The sequence below is a fragment of the Falco naumanni genome, chromosome 4, assembly GCF_017639655.2.
Source record: "Falco naumanni isolate bFalNau1 chromosome 4, bFalNau1.pat, whole genome shotgun sequence".
Lineage (NCBI taxonomy): Eukaryota > Metazoa > Chordata > Aves > Falconiformes > Falconidae > Falco > Falco naumanni.
Genome location: NC_054057.1, coordinates 84,519,692 through 84,533,774, shown reverse-complemented (window position 1 = coordinate 84,533,774; position 14,083 = coordinate 84,519,692). Strand labels below are relative to the sequence as shown.

The 14,083-nt window shown below is 43.8% G+C and overlaps 1 long non-coding RNA gene across 1 annotated transcript in view; it reads right to left on the bottom strand.

Moving 5' to 3' along the window:
- The window catches only part of LOC121087060, a 51,363-nt gene extending 37,295 nt beyond the window's left edge, over positions 1-14,068 (bottom strand). Inside the window, exons 1-4 of the long non-coding RNA XR_005827508.1 lie at positions 8,338-14,068; positions 7,573-7,704; positions 4,860-4,982; positions 4,660-4,746 (exon numbers count right to left, since the gene is read on the bottom strand). This is a non-coding gene — a long non-coding RNA (uncharacterized LOC121087060). The remainder of the gene's footprint in view (positions 1-4,659; positions 4,747-4,859; positions 4,983-7,572; positions 7,705-8,337) is intronic.
- Positions 14,069-14,083: the final 15 nt, after the last annotated feature.

Here is a 14,083-nt window from a genome sequence, read left to right as displayed (position 1 = left end):
GGAAATGTTTCCTGCAAAATGCAAGTCAACCACAGCCAGTGGGTCTGGACCATGGTGGAGGGATACAGAAACGGCTTCTTCTCTTTTTTTGCCTCAGAAATAGAACTCACTAAAAATAGCAGTTCCTCAGGAACAAGACTGCCTGAAAATAGCTGTTTCTCAGGAGCAGGGCTGGCTGCTTCTGAAAGAAGTAGCTATTAATGCATAATTGTCCCTGAGGCTGGTTTCTGAGAAAATGCTGTACATACAGAGGGCTGTAAAGAGATATGTTCACAGGCAGGAAACAGAGGCACCCCTCTCTTGTCAGAGGTCCTGTAAACTCCAATAGCTTGTGTAAGTGCATTTGCTTCGCTAATCTTAGGCACAGTTAGATCTGTCACAGCACTGGGAGGTATTTTCCTCTGTGCTGGTTAAAGCAGCACTCTGGGATGCTCTTACTAGACCCATAAATGACAAAGCCTCCATCAGCTCTAACCAAACCTACACTGGTTCTTCTCCCAGGACTGAGAAAGCCTTACAAGCTAGAGCCAGCTCTGAAACTCCAGCACTCTCTTTCCACAGAAGATCCAAGAACTTGGTTGAATTGCAGGTTGTGCAATCTACTTCCAATTTCCTGCTCTACTCAGCACTTAGAGTTTTCTCATGCAGATGCTACAGGGCAATAAATCTTCTGAAGAATGGCCCTACATTTCTCCCACTATGGTGTTGCTTTATAATGAGGAAAGACAAATTGCTTGAGAGATTGGTTGATTGGTTGGTTATTCCCTCAAATGTCTCACTTATCCCTCTCATATCACCATGGGTTCAACAGCTCATTTCTTGTGTGTTCTTTTTCCTTCCCGGCACAGCCAGCCAATATCTACACAGAGGCCATTCTCCACCTCTTCTTCTCCCCTTAAGGGAAACTCCAGCTGGCCAAAAGAAACAGAGATTATAAAAGGTCCAGAAGAGGTAAATTTTGCAAAGCAGCAGCTTTAAGGAAACGGTAGTGCAGATGAAGTGCAGATGAAGTACAGGGGGCTCTGATGGATTGCTGCCACCATTTCAGCCCCATAACACCCATGCCAGAAACCATAGCAGCCTCTGCTGAGAGCATCCTTGGATCCCAGAAGCTGGGTAGGACTGGGCTGTGCCATCACTGGGTGGAATCTACAGACTGCTTCTTTCAGGCTCTGCTTTAAACACTGCTTCAAGTCATATCTCTCCTCCATTCACTGGTGATCTGATGCTTCAGCATTGTGATAACAGCAGAAACAGCTTTCTGGAGGTGTAAGGCTGAAGTTCTAGCCACCAAGTAGCCCAAGGCAGATCTGCAAGCTCAAGAAATTACTTTATTCCTGACTGAATTCCAGCAAAAGAAATGGCATCCTGCTTGCACTTACAGCAGGATGCATTTTTAATTATGGAAACTACCTTTAGTCCTGTGAGCAGGCTTACAATGTGCTCTGCAACAAAGACAGACATTCCCAGACTTCATTTTAACCTTGTTTGCTTGGGAGGGAGGACCAGAGAAGCTGCAGCCAGGCTTGATTTCACCTACCCACAGCTGTGGGAAACTTGTAAAACACAAAATACATGGTGCCAGAACTCTGGTGCCTGACAAGGCCAGGCAAAACTACAACAGGTATACATACCCCTGCCACACAGCCACAGCATCTAGCCACACTGTTAACTGATCTTTCCCTTTCCTATTGCTAAGTGATATTGTTGTATAATCTAAACTGCATATATAAAGGGAAAGATCTGTAAAATACAGATATATACATATACTCCTTGCTTTTTTATTTTGCTGAAGTTTCAAAAAGCACCTTGGGACCCTCAAATCAAATAGTCCATGAAAGACAGAGTGCTTGGCAACATGTCTGGTAGCAGCGGGGCGAGGATTTTTTGCAGCTTAGATCAGTTTGAATAAACAAGCATTTTGTTGCAGCCGTCATACAGTGCTCATTAAAAAACCTCTACATTTGTATAGCATTTATCATCCAAGAATCTCATCATGTTTTACAAAATGTAATTAATTAAACTTTACAACTCCCCTTGGAGAGGGATAAGGAAAATGGAGAGTTGCCTTAATCCATCACCGAACTGCAGCAGACACTGGGTTAGAGGAAAGCAGCTGTTCAACAGCATGCAGCAGCACTAGAACAAGAAAAGATCTCCGGGCAATGTCACCCAGGGAACGTACCACACACCCCTCCCTTCTGTCTGCCTGAACTGTGCACTTCCACTATAGGTTAAATCCCAATTCCTGCAGATAACAGAGTGATTTTTCTCCTCTACCCCGCACCCCAGATTTGTATCTGAGATACCTGGCAGTACGGCATGCCATGTGTTGAATCCCCAGTAGTGCTACAGAGCAGGGGCAGCCAGCAACCCTGACCAAAACCGAGGGAGGCAGAAGATATAAAGCCATACAGCCACAAACTGTATCTCACAGTACTGGAATGCTGTGCAAGCTGGTGCTTAAAGTGGAGGGAGGGTAAAGTCCCCTTAATCCCTTGCTTACTTCCCTCTCCTCTCCCTACCAGTAAATCCACACCTGTTAAAGGTCACCCTGAAAGAAATTAAATACATCTGAATACTTCCTGCTGCAGCTTGGCTCCCCTGTCCCAGCCTGCTGTGGTCCCTCCCCATTCACACTGCAGAGCAGGAGAGGGAAGGGGGGTGCCCACGTGCCCTGCTTGAATGTCAGAGTCGCATGGCTGAAATCCCACCCCAGTCTTAGCTGATCTTTAGAGAGGAATCTCTTTCTCACCCTGGCTTTAAGCTCCTTTCTTGCCGACTGTATAGGATAACATGGCCACTGAGTGAGCCTGATTAGACAGATCTGTTTTGCCACTTCCACTACCTTGCAAAAAGCTAGAATTCTATCTGGTGCAAGATGGAGAGGGAGTGCAAAAGCATTGATATTTGTGAGTGAAGTATGACAACAAAATCACAGAGATACGTGCGAGGAGAGAATGATGCAAACAAACATGCATGCATCCATTGCTGCACCACAGACAAGCGCTGAGAAAAGGGAGAACAGATGGAGCAGCAGGTATCTTACCAACTCACTCACCAACTAATCAAACACAGCCATGAATCCAGCAATGGTGACTGCACCTGTTGATTGGAGAAAGAGGCAGGGCCTAACTCTCTGGATGTGCAAGTACCAACTGGAAGTCCTGGACTACATATGTATTGAGAGACAACTGGATGGTGGGGGCTGAGCTGTGGCTCTCCCATTGCAGCCCTACAAACCTCCTGATTCCTTTGCATCTTCTAAGAAGATGCTTAGCTTACCCACTGGTAAAAAACGAGGTCTAAATAAAACAGTCATGCTTCTTGGCTCCTAAGCACTTACTTCAATCTGATCTTCTTGATATCACAGGTTAAGTGACTGCAGCCATCAGGAAGAAAGAAAAACCCTGGGATACAAGCCCTTCCAGAAGTGCTCAATGGAGAGATGCACTGGGTTGAACTGGAGACTGGCTGCAGTCTGAGATCTGCAGGAAGCAACATCAAGCGGTGCCACAGGGCTGTGGAAACAATAATGTCCCAGACCCACCAGTGCCTTTGGGTCAGCAACTGAGCTTCTTCCAAGATACAAGGTAGCAGAGGGAGAATAGCCATTGACTGCTTCAGCTGGGAAGGTCAGATAGACAATTTCCACACAAGGCTATGAAAGTGCTGAGTTTTTTCATCAGACATTAAGAGTGGGAAGAGAGGAAAAGTACAAGGATTGTGCTGGAGCAACTGACAGTGGATTGAAAAATGGTAACAAGGTGATTTTTTAAGCCTCTCTCACACTATTTAATTAGTCTTCAAATCCTCCCCCAATAATATGAGGCCTATTTGTACAACCTTCCTGCTGGGCCACTCACACTTAGCCAAATAGACACACTGATAAGGTGGGATTCATCACACCAATCTTCTCTACGCTCATGAAGTCAGATCTGCTTGCACAGATGGAAGACGTGTTCACCCCTGCCCTTCTGGATTGGTACCACCATAGATTTCCCAGTGGGTACATGTCTTTCCTCTTTTTAGCAAGAAGAAACTGTTTTTTCCTGGTGCCTGGTTTTATTTTCGTGTTTGTCTACAGGAAGCAGGCAGTCTCAGATACAGGTGTCACTGCAGCAGATTTATCTTAGCGAAAATTCTTGCTTTGGTTTTGCAAGTATTTTAATTAACGTAAATTATTTTACTACACTTTACTATTGATAGCATGTAATTATCTCCCCACAGGTATATATTTAGCTAACCAGCAGGCTGATCAAAGACCTACAAAAGGTACTTTTTGCAACTGACACTAGGTACAAGCAAAGGCCATCAAGATAGGACCAAAGGAGGGAGGAATTCCCCCTCCCCAGTCCTACACACAGGGCTCAATTTTTTCCACTCAAAAAGATAATCATAACATTAACTTACACATTTTATCAGAGGAACAAGAAGATGCATTGATACTCAAGTGCTGTGAAGGAGAAAAGAACTGTACACTCTAAACTATTCATCATTGGTAAGCAATCTCCTTTGTAAAGTGTTTTGAGGTTGACTAAGGAAAATGGCTCTGTAATAACACAGAGCAAGCAATCGGCTTACAATCATAGGTTAATTCTCTCAACTGCTTTTGCTGGGTCAAGCCCTAGGTATTAGTATGTATGCAAGGCAACTCACCATTTTCCTGAGGAAGTCTGGCCATGGAAGAGATTCCAAACTCCACAACCACTTCTCATCCTATTCAACTCAGGAGTTTGGCTTCCACTGCAAGCACAATTTTAGATTAATGAGGCTGAGACCTACACTGAGCAGCTGTCCTGCTCTCACCACACCAAACTGTTCATATAATCAAAAAATAACAGATTGGATCAAGCTACCTGGGAACATAACTTTTCTCCAAATTACTGGTTGATAAAACATGCATCTCCATTGAGATTCCGGAAGTGCTGGTAGCCCATGATTTCTCTTTCTCCTTGATGGCTGCAGCTGCTTAACCTGTGCTGGTGGGAAGACATCAGATTGAAATAAGTGTTTAGGAGCCAAGAAGCGTCCTGTGCCAAACCACATGTTTCAGAACTGTATCTGTCCACTTGTGTAGGTTTGATCCTTTATTAAAGCGCTAGGTGCTTTGTCATCAGTTCCAGTGGCGCAGGATCAGTTAGGTAAATCCTCGTCTCTTGACCTTCTTGAAGGCCACTCTGTGCTACTTTACACACCTATGGACACTGTGCCTGCGTATTACTGTAATATCACTGACCACCAGGCCCAGGCGAGGCCCTGAGTTTTTAGAGGGTGGCACACAGAACAGAAAAAATGATCCCAGCCTCTAAGATGTTACACGCTGATGGAGGTCGTGTTATGCTTTTTACTTCTCCTTTTCAGCAACTTTAGTAAAGACTCTTACTTAACTTTTCATGCCACAACTGAATCTTTGGACTGAAAGCTGCGGTATTATGTGTTATGGTTGCTACCGGAAAAAGGAAATCTATTTCGTATCTATTGACGTCTTTTGCAAAATACTCTGGTTTTTTTGAATGATGTACTCCCTATTATTTCTATGCCATTACTTATAAACTTCACAGCATTTTCTAGAGGAGTCTTCAGTAAGATGAAAACCTCAGGGCAACACTCCATTAGGCTTTTATTTGTATAGGTTGGGTTAAACATTCTTGAAATTGGTAGGTTTAACTGCATTCCTTTATTTAGGGTAGCTGAAGGAGACATTAAGTCTATTTCCACCCATGATGCAAGAACGCTGAAGTACCTGAAGGCTCTGGGAGGACAGTTTTGGGTAGGATATTAAAAGGAAAGAAGGTTATGTGTGGATGGACAATACAGTTCAGGTGGAAGAGGAGACAGAAAGACAGCATATTGAAACAGGCAGGGAACGGAAACTTCAAAGAGCCTGAACAATCATTGATATAAAACCTGGACTGAATACAAGAAACAGAGGGATTTGGGGTCACACTGCTGCCTGGAGCAGGTCTGGAGCTATAAGGAAGGAAACTGGCTCTCAACTGCGTGATTTCTTCTGTGTTCAGGAAAAAAGGGCTGGGAGCATTTTGCAAGCAAACAGAAATACATCAGAAATACCCCTCTTCACTCCTCCTCCCATCTGATCAACCAGCAAGACCCTGAATTTTGGCCAGCAGCACAGGTCAAAGGGAGGAAATGTGTGCTGCGCTGCAAAACCTCCCGCACATCTGTATTATTTAACATTTCCTGCTTGGTTCGGGATTATTATGGCACAAAGACAACAGCATCATTCCTCTCTTACCCTACCAGAGCAGGCAGTTCAGGCCAAGGTTTGGGTTACTGCTGTCTCTGATTGCATTGGAGTTGTGTCCTCGTTATGGATTTCCATTCCTATCATAACAAACCAGATTTTCCCAGATTCTGCTATAAGCAGTTTGAGTAACTCTAACTGCTCTTCTGCTCCACAGGGAACTCCTTTAGATGAGGCACCCACCATGGGGTTTTTTCCTGTAGGTGAATTAATCTGCCTTGCATGAATAATCCTATCTAAAACAATAGGCTGCCTTGCAAGAATGAGAGAAGCAAGTTTGAAGCATGCTTTTATGCAAGTACTGTAAAAAGGCCACATAGTAGTTCATCAGGGGACACTTCAGCAATAAAATGACATTTACCGGGAAAGCCCAATAATGAAATAAAGGATAATGTAATACAGGGATTTTTAACGCATTTAACAGGGACTAAATTTGGAGCCCTTCCTTCAACTAATCAGGCACACTATATTTTCCTAATCCTACTTTCTGTTAATAACTAAAAGAAAAAAACCAGGCAGTAATCTATTCCTTCTGCTTTTATTTTTATGTTATGGGAAAGCACTATTCAATGTAAGTAAATTAATTTCAGTAAAATAGCAGGTGAAGCTAGACATGTAGACCAGCCTCTGAGTAAGATGCGTTAGAGTACTGTGTCTCTTGAGACATGAGAGGTCCCATGCCTTAACTCATTTAATACCAGGAAACACAAACCCCACAGATTATAACGCAAGAATCCTGCAGTGGCAGGAAGGCAGCAACCTAAGAGAAGGAAAAGCTGCAGATTAGTGTTTATGTAGGAGCCCTGTGGGCCCCCTTCAGCATCCTTAATTTAGTCTTCATCATCTCTGATCTGTTCTAACTGTCCTCTGTGGGATGGAGATTTAATATCTAGGAAACGTGGGGTTCTGGCTGACCTGTCATGAACAGCGGTGGATGGCTGCTCCCTTTACTGCTGTATCACTTTGCTTTTCAGACTCAGCACAATAAACAACAACAAAACCTGACACTATTTTATGAATCTGAATGATATGATTTAAAACCTCTAGAGGTCAGGCGAATGGAGAACATCTTCCCAGCAGCTGCGTTTCGCTAACTGCGGGTGACACCTGCTGGAGTCCTCTCCTCTGTAACCCCCCCTCAGTCCACCGCCGCCAGCTCTGCGGGGGGGTTATCTGCCCAGGGTGCACCTTCTAGGTGCCTGTGTGCACTAAATCCCCCAGAAAGACACTTGGGAACATGAAATAAAACTGGGTGGCTCTTTTCTATTGCACGAAGGCAAAAAGTGTCTATATCTGTATCTTACCTCTTCCACCGCTCTGGTTATGCAGGTGTACTTCCACTGTACACCTGGCTTCTCCTTTTGCCTTTAACAGCCTTCCAGTGGAGCTGTAGTAAAACGCAGCCTATTCCCACAGTGGAAGGTCCTGAGTGGGCACTGAAATGGGACCACACAATACATTATTCATCTGTCACCTAAGTCCTGTGAAAAATACAGTCTAACATTCCTCCTCTCATCTTGAAGCCACCTAAGAAGACTGCAGGAGAGGGCAGATGACCCCTGGAAGAGGTCTGAGAAGCCCTCACTTCTTACAAGATATGGTAACAAATTTAAATGTATGCTGCAGTATATACTATCTGTGAACGCATATTCACGGTGTGAAGAGTTGCAACTTCTTCAGAGCATACTGGGAAAGGTTCATTTGTGAGACATCAGCAGCCCCAAAAAGACTACTAATGAAGCCTTGTGATGATGCTGATGAAGGCTTGTGAATTTTTCTCACAAGCTGCAGCACTGGGAAGCACCAGCACCTGGCACCCAGCACCCCACAACATACAGCAGGGATGGTTCAAGGCATTGGTCTGCCCTGGGGCATGGAAAGACACCATGCACGAGTCCTTCACGTTGCTGGGCTGGCGTCCACTTGTTACCTCATAGACATATGTTTAGTTATATTTTAAATATTTAGGTAAAACAAACTAACAGCTCAAGAGAACTTAGGGATAGATCTCTGCAGAAACGTGGCACACGTGGTATCCAAGGACCGTTCAGGTTACATGTAAAGCATACCTAAGATATCAGAAGTCTGGGCAGTGAGCAAAAAGCTGCCGGTGTTACAGGTGAGGAACCTCTCAGGGTTACAGACTGGCTCGGCCAAGGACGTCTACCTTCTCAGCAACAAGTCGGCACGGTAAGCAAGAGCTCTGGTGCCCTCAGACGACACACAACCACGAAAGGGCAAACCGAGCTGGGCTATTGTCCCCCAAAGGACCACCAAAGGACCCCCAAGACCCCCGCGCAGGCGCAGCAGACCTTGCTTGCTCAGCACAATTCCCACGCAGGCGCCGCGGGCTTGGAGAGCTCAGCACGATGAATATGTATTAGATAGGCGGAATAATTGTATTAGAGAGGTGGAGAGTTGTACCTTTTGTGTATAAATATCTGGTAAAGAATCCTAGGAGGTGTGCTCGACTTGTGGAAATCTTCCACCTCGCATCCTGCGCAGAATAAAACAATGCCTCCTCTCTAAACATACTTTGTGTGTTTCGGGAGTCATTCTGGATTCAAGGTAACAATTTTGGCACCCCAGATGGGACTCTGCTTTTGAGACCGGACTTTGATCGACACTTGCTACTGCTGCAGGTATCACGAGCTGGACTCCAGTGCACAGCAGAGGATTTTTCTGGGAACTCCCCTTGCAATTCCCTGGTGGTGATGAGTGATTGAAACTGGGATAGAGACATTGTTATTCTGATATTCCCCAAGGAAGACGTACCCATTGAAGGTACAAATTGGTAGTCATTGCAGCTGCTACTTGATAGTATTCTCCTGTGTTAGTATGGTGATACTGGAGCAGGCAGAATTAGGTTTTGGCTTGGTGTACTTGTATTTGTTCTATTATTGGCAATTTTAAAGGACTGTTGTGACATATTGGAAAATATTTACAAATGGAAAACTTGACTTCTTCTGAGCGAGGGGGAATACTGAAGGTTTCCCCACTGGGTTGTATTTTGGAACACTGGAATATGTTTGGAGGTGATCTATTAACACATAAAAAGTTCACAGAATATTGTAACAAATGGTGGCCAGTATACATATTGGAAGACCAAGAGAAGTGGTCAACAAATGGAAATTTGAATTATAATACTATAATGAATTAATGTTGTTTTGTAGAAGGGAAGGAAAATGAGATGAAGCATGTGGATTTCTTTCTTACATTGTGAACGAATTCTAAGAGCAGAATGGACTGTGGATTGATAACAAAAGATTAAAATGTTTTGGCTTTAGAACAAGTTCAAGACAAACCGCTTAGATGTTGTTTTTCTGCATGTAATATATTGGTAAAAGATACAAAAAGTATAAGGAACTGGTAGAGAAGGAAGATGATGTAGAACTGTTAGTGTCTCCAAGACAGGAAAACATTCAGGGAGGTAGTGATCCAGGGGAAGAAGCAGAAAGGGTTCATGCTCAGGATGCATAGGCAGGAAGACTTGAGGATGATTTTCCCACCACCAAGCCCAACTGGGACCCTAACAATCAGGCACAAAGATTATTGCTGAGTGAATATCAGAGACTGATATTATTCGGTGTAAAGAATGTGATACTGAAAATGATTATTTTTTTTCAGAATTATATCAGGTGGTACAAGATGAAACTGCATCAGCTTTCCTTGAGTGATTATGCAAAGTGGCTAGGAAATGGACAGATTCGGATCCAGAGAGGGAAACTGATGCACTGACATTTGTGACTCTGTTTGTGGGACAGTTGAATCCTGACATTAGGAGGAAATGGCAAAAGACAGAGGGAGCAGATGCAAGATCTGTCAATAAGTTATTAGAGGTAACATGGAAAGTGTACAACAGTAGAGAGGAAGAGAATAAATGACAGGAGAAAGATCAGGTTAAGAAGGAAAACAGAAAATCTCAAGTATTGGCTGCAGCAATAGCGGAAGGCAATCAAAATAGGAGAAGACAAAATGAAGGAGGCAGGCCAAGTCACCCTCCTATGGGAAAAAATAATGGGACCCCCTTCAGACCTGGGGTTAGCCTACCTTTGGATAGAGACCAGCATGCTTTTTGTAAACAAAAAGGGCATTGGAAGGGGGAATGCCCTCAAAATCAATTTCCAATAAATTTTGTAAGGACACAGGAGAATCCTGAGGTGGCAGAATTGCTTACCCTGGATCAAGATTCAGATTGACAGGACTGGGGGTTGAATCAAAAGTTTCCCCAACAGAACCCCTGGTTACCTTAAAGTTGGGGGAGGAGAAAATAGATTTTTTAATAGATACAGGGGCAGCTTGTTCAGTATTAACAACCTGTAAAGGTAAATTGAGCAGACAAAATCTACGTATTATTTAAGCCATAGAGGAAAAAGGAGGTGAGGCCATTCTTCCAACCAAATAAGTGTAGAATTGGAAGCAAAGTCTTTACTCATAAATTTCTATACGTTCCTGACTGCCTGATGCCTTTGTTGGGAAGAGATTTACTCAGTAAACTAAGTGCATGAACTGTTTTTGAAAAAGGAATATACAGGTTCAAACACCAGAAGAGAAAGGCCTGGAAGCACAAGTGTTTATGTTACAGGAAACAAGAAACTCCAGAACCTGAAATGATCCTGGAAGAGCTACTGAATGCAGTAAACCCTCTGGTATGGTCCTCCAGGATCTCAGGACACTCTGACATAGCTGAACTGGTAATCATCCCATTAAAACCTGGAGCACAACTGGTAAAACAAAAGCAATATTCTATTAAGCTAGAAGTAAGAAGGGGTTTAGAGCCTTTAAGAGAAAATTTCATGACTCGTGGACTACCATGAGAATGCCAATCAGAGTATAACACCCCAATTTTGCTGGTAAAGAAACCTGATTTGAATGAATATAGATTGGTCCAAGACTTGAAGGCAGTAAATCAAATTGTGCCAGATGTCCACCCAGTTGTGGCAAACCCCATATACTTTACTGACAACAATTAAAGAGATTGATGGATGGTTTACTGTATTAGATTTAAAAAGGTGCCTTCTTTTGCATCCCTGTGGAGCTGGGAAGTAAAAAGATACTTGCCTTTGAGTGAGAGAATCCAAAAACTGGTTGAAAGACCCAGCTATGCTGGACCATTCTTCCACAAGGATTTAAGAATAGCCCAACAATCTCTGGAAATGGACTCGCCAGAGAATTAGAAGGGTGGAAAAAGGAGGATACAGAAATAACTTTATTGCAGTATGTGGATGATCTCCTTCTGGGAACACAAACACTAGAGGATTCTATAGGATATGCTATTGACCTTTTGAATTTTCTAGGAGCACAGGATAACGAGTTTCAAAGGCACAAACTGCACAAAAGGCCGTGATTTATTTGGGGTTCACCATTACCCAAGGCCAACAGAGCCTTGGTCCCTAAAGAAAGGAGGCAATTTGCCAGATACCAGAACTTGTATCTAAACGAGAATGGAGAGCATTTCTAGGAACGGCCGGGTGATGTCGCCTTTGGATTGTCAACTTTGGACTGATTGCAAAACCCCTTCATGAGGCAATGAAAAGTGCAGGAGAATTTCTTGAATGGACTCAAAGAGTGCCAGACAGCTTTCCATCAGTTAAAACAAGCCCTGATGTCAGCATCAGCATTAGGATTTCCTAATTTGGAAAAACCTTTTGAGATTTTTGTGAATCAAAGACAGCACATTGCACTTGGAGTTTTAGTTCAAAGGACTGGATCTTGGAAAAAGATCCAAGATTTTCTTGGAAAATATTTTTCCAAATAATTAGATCAAATAAAGGATGGCCTGCCTGTTTAAGTGCCGTTGCTGTGACCATGCTATTCATACAGGAAGCTAGAAAATTTACTTTGGGACAGAAAATAACAGTGCAGGTGTCATGTGGTGACAACAGTTTTGAAACAAAAAGGGGGACAACATTGGCTGTTCACATCATTCCATGACGTGGAAACTGAGAATGACACTCACTTTGAATCCAGCCACTCTACTACTGTTGTCTGAGGAAAGTAAATCGGAATATGATTGTTAGAGAACAATTGAACAGCTATATTCAAGTAGGATTGATCTGAAAAATATACCTATGGATTGGGCTGACTTGAATTTGTTTACAGACAGGAGCAGCCACGTGACTGATGGAATTTGAAGGGCAGGAAACGCAGTTATTTCTGGAGAAGATGAGTTGGAAGCAAAAGCCCCTCCTGCTAACACTTCTGCTCAAAAGGTGGAGTTGATTGTGGTAATAAGAGCCTTGCAAGTAGCAGAAGGGAAGACTGTGAATATATGGACAGATTCTAAACGCTTTCAGAGTAGTCCATGCGCATGGAGCAATTTGGAAGGAAAGGGGTCTCCTTTTGTCAGAAGGAACACCAGTTAAATATGGAGAACTAATAAGAAAATTATTACAGGTCATAAGTTAGCCTAAACAAGTGGCAATAATGCACTGTAAAGCCCATCAATTTGGGCATGCTCCTGAAGCAATTGGGAATCGATGGGCAAATCTGGCAGCAAAAAGGGCGGTAGGAGAACACATCTTGGGAATGTGGCCTGAAAAGCATAGATTTGAAAGGACCACCAATCTATAGCAAGGTTTCAGATGATTACAGAGTGTGATGAGTATAACCACATGCCTTCCATTGCCAAAATCTAGTAAAAATCCTCTAGAATGGGGAATTTTCCCATTAAGGGACACTCTAATAGTCGCTCTCAGTAAGGCCCTAGCTGAAGATAGCACTTGCTATTTGACACAAAATAGAACTTATGTACCAGATCTGACTAATAAAACTGGGGAAATGCGTTACACTTACGAGACAGAAATGTACCCGGTATCAGGTATTGTGAAGACTCTTGAGGCCTGTGATGGAGAGACAGAGACATACGGGACAGTGATGACAACTGAGACAAAAAAGGTTGAATGCCCCCAGCCAAGTACAAAAACAAGTTGGGAAAACTCTGTGGAAGGTAAATGGAAATATATTAATTCAACTTATTGGTGTTCTGAATGGAAGGGAGAACGAAGTATTTGAAACTTCCCAAGGGGGAAACCTACCTCATAGGCATACATTTGGTTATATTTTAAATATTTAGGTAAAACAAACTAACAGCTCAAGAGAACTTAGGGATAGATCTCTGCAGAAACGTGGCACACGTGGTATCCAAGGACCGTTCAGGTTACATGTAAAGCATACCTAAGATATCAGAAGTCTGGGCAGTGAGCGAAAAGCTGCTGGTGTTACAGGTGAGGAACCTCTCAGGGTTACAGACTGGCTCGGCCAAGGACATCTACCTTCTCAGCAACAAGTCGGCACGGTAAGCAAGAGCTCTGGTGCCCTCAGACGACACACAACCACGAAAGGGCAAACCGAGCTGGGCTATTGTCCCCCAAAGGACCACCAAAGGACCCCCAAGACCCCCGCGCAGGCGCAGCAGACCTTGCTTGCTCAGCACAATTCCCACGCAGGCGCCGCGGGCTTGGAGAGCTCAGCACGATGAATATGTATTAGATAGGCGGAATAATTGTATTAGAGAGGTGGAGAGTTGTACCTTTTGTGTATAAATATCTGGTAAAGAATCCTAGGAGGTGTGCTCGACTTGTGGAAATCTTCCACCTCGCATCCTGCGCAGAATAAAACAACGCCTCCTCTCTAAACGTACTTTGTGTGTTTCGGGAGTTAATTCAAGGTAACGCGCTGGAGAAGGGGCGCGGCCGCTAAGGAGACTGCGGGAGCGCTGCCCCGGGCCCGACACAGGCCGCCGTGCTGCCAGGGCCCCACCCCCACAGACCGCAACGCGGGGCCTTCGGCAACTGAGGCAGCGTGTGCGGCCGC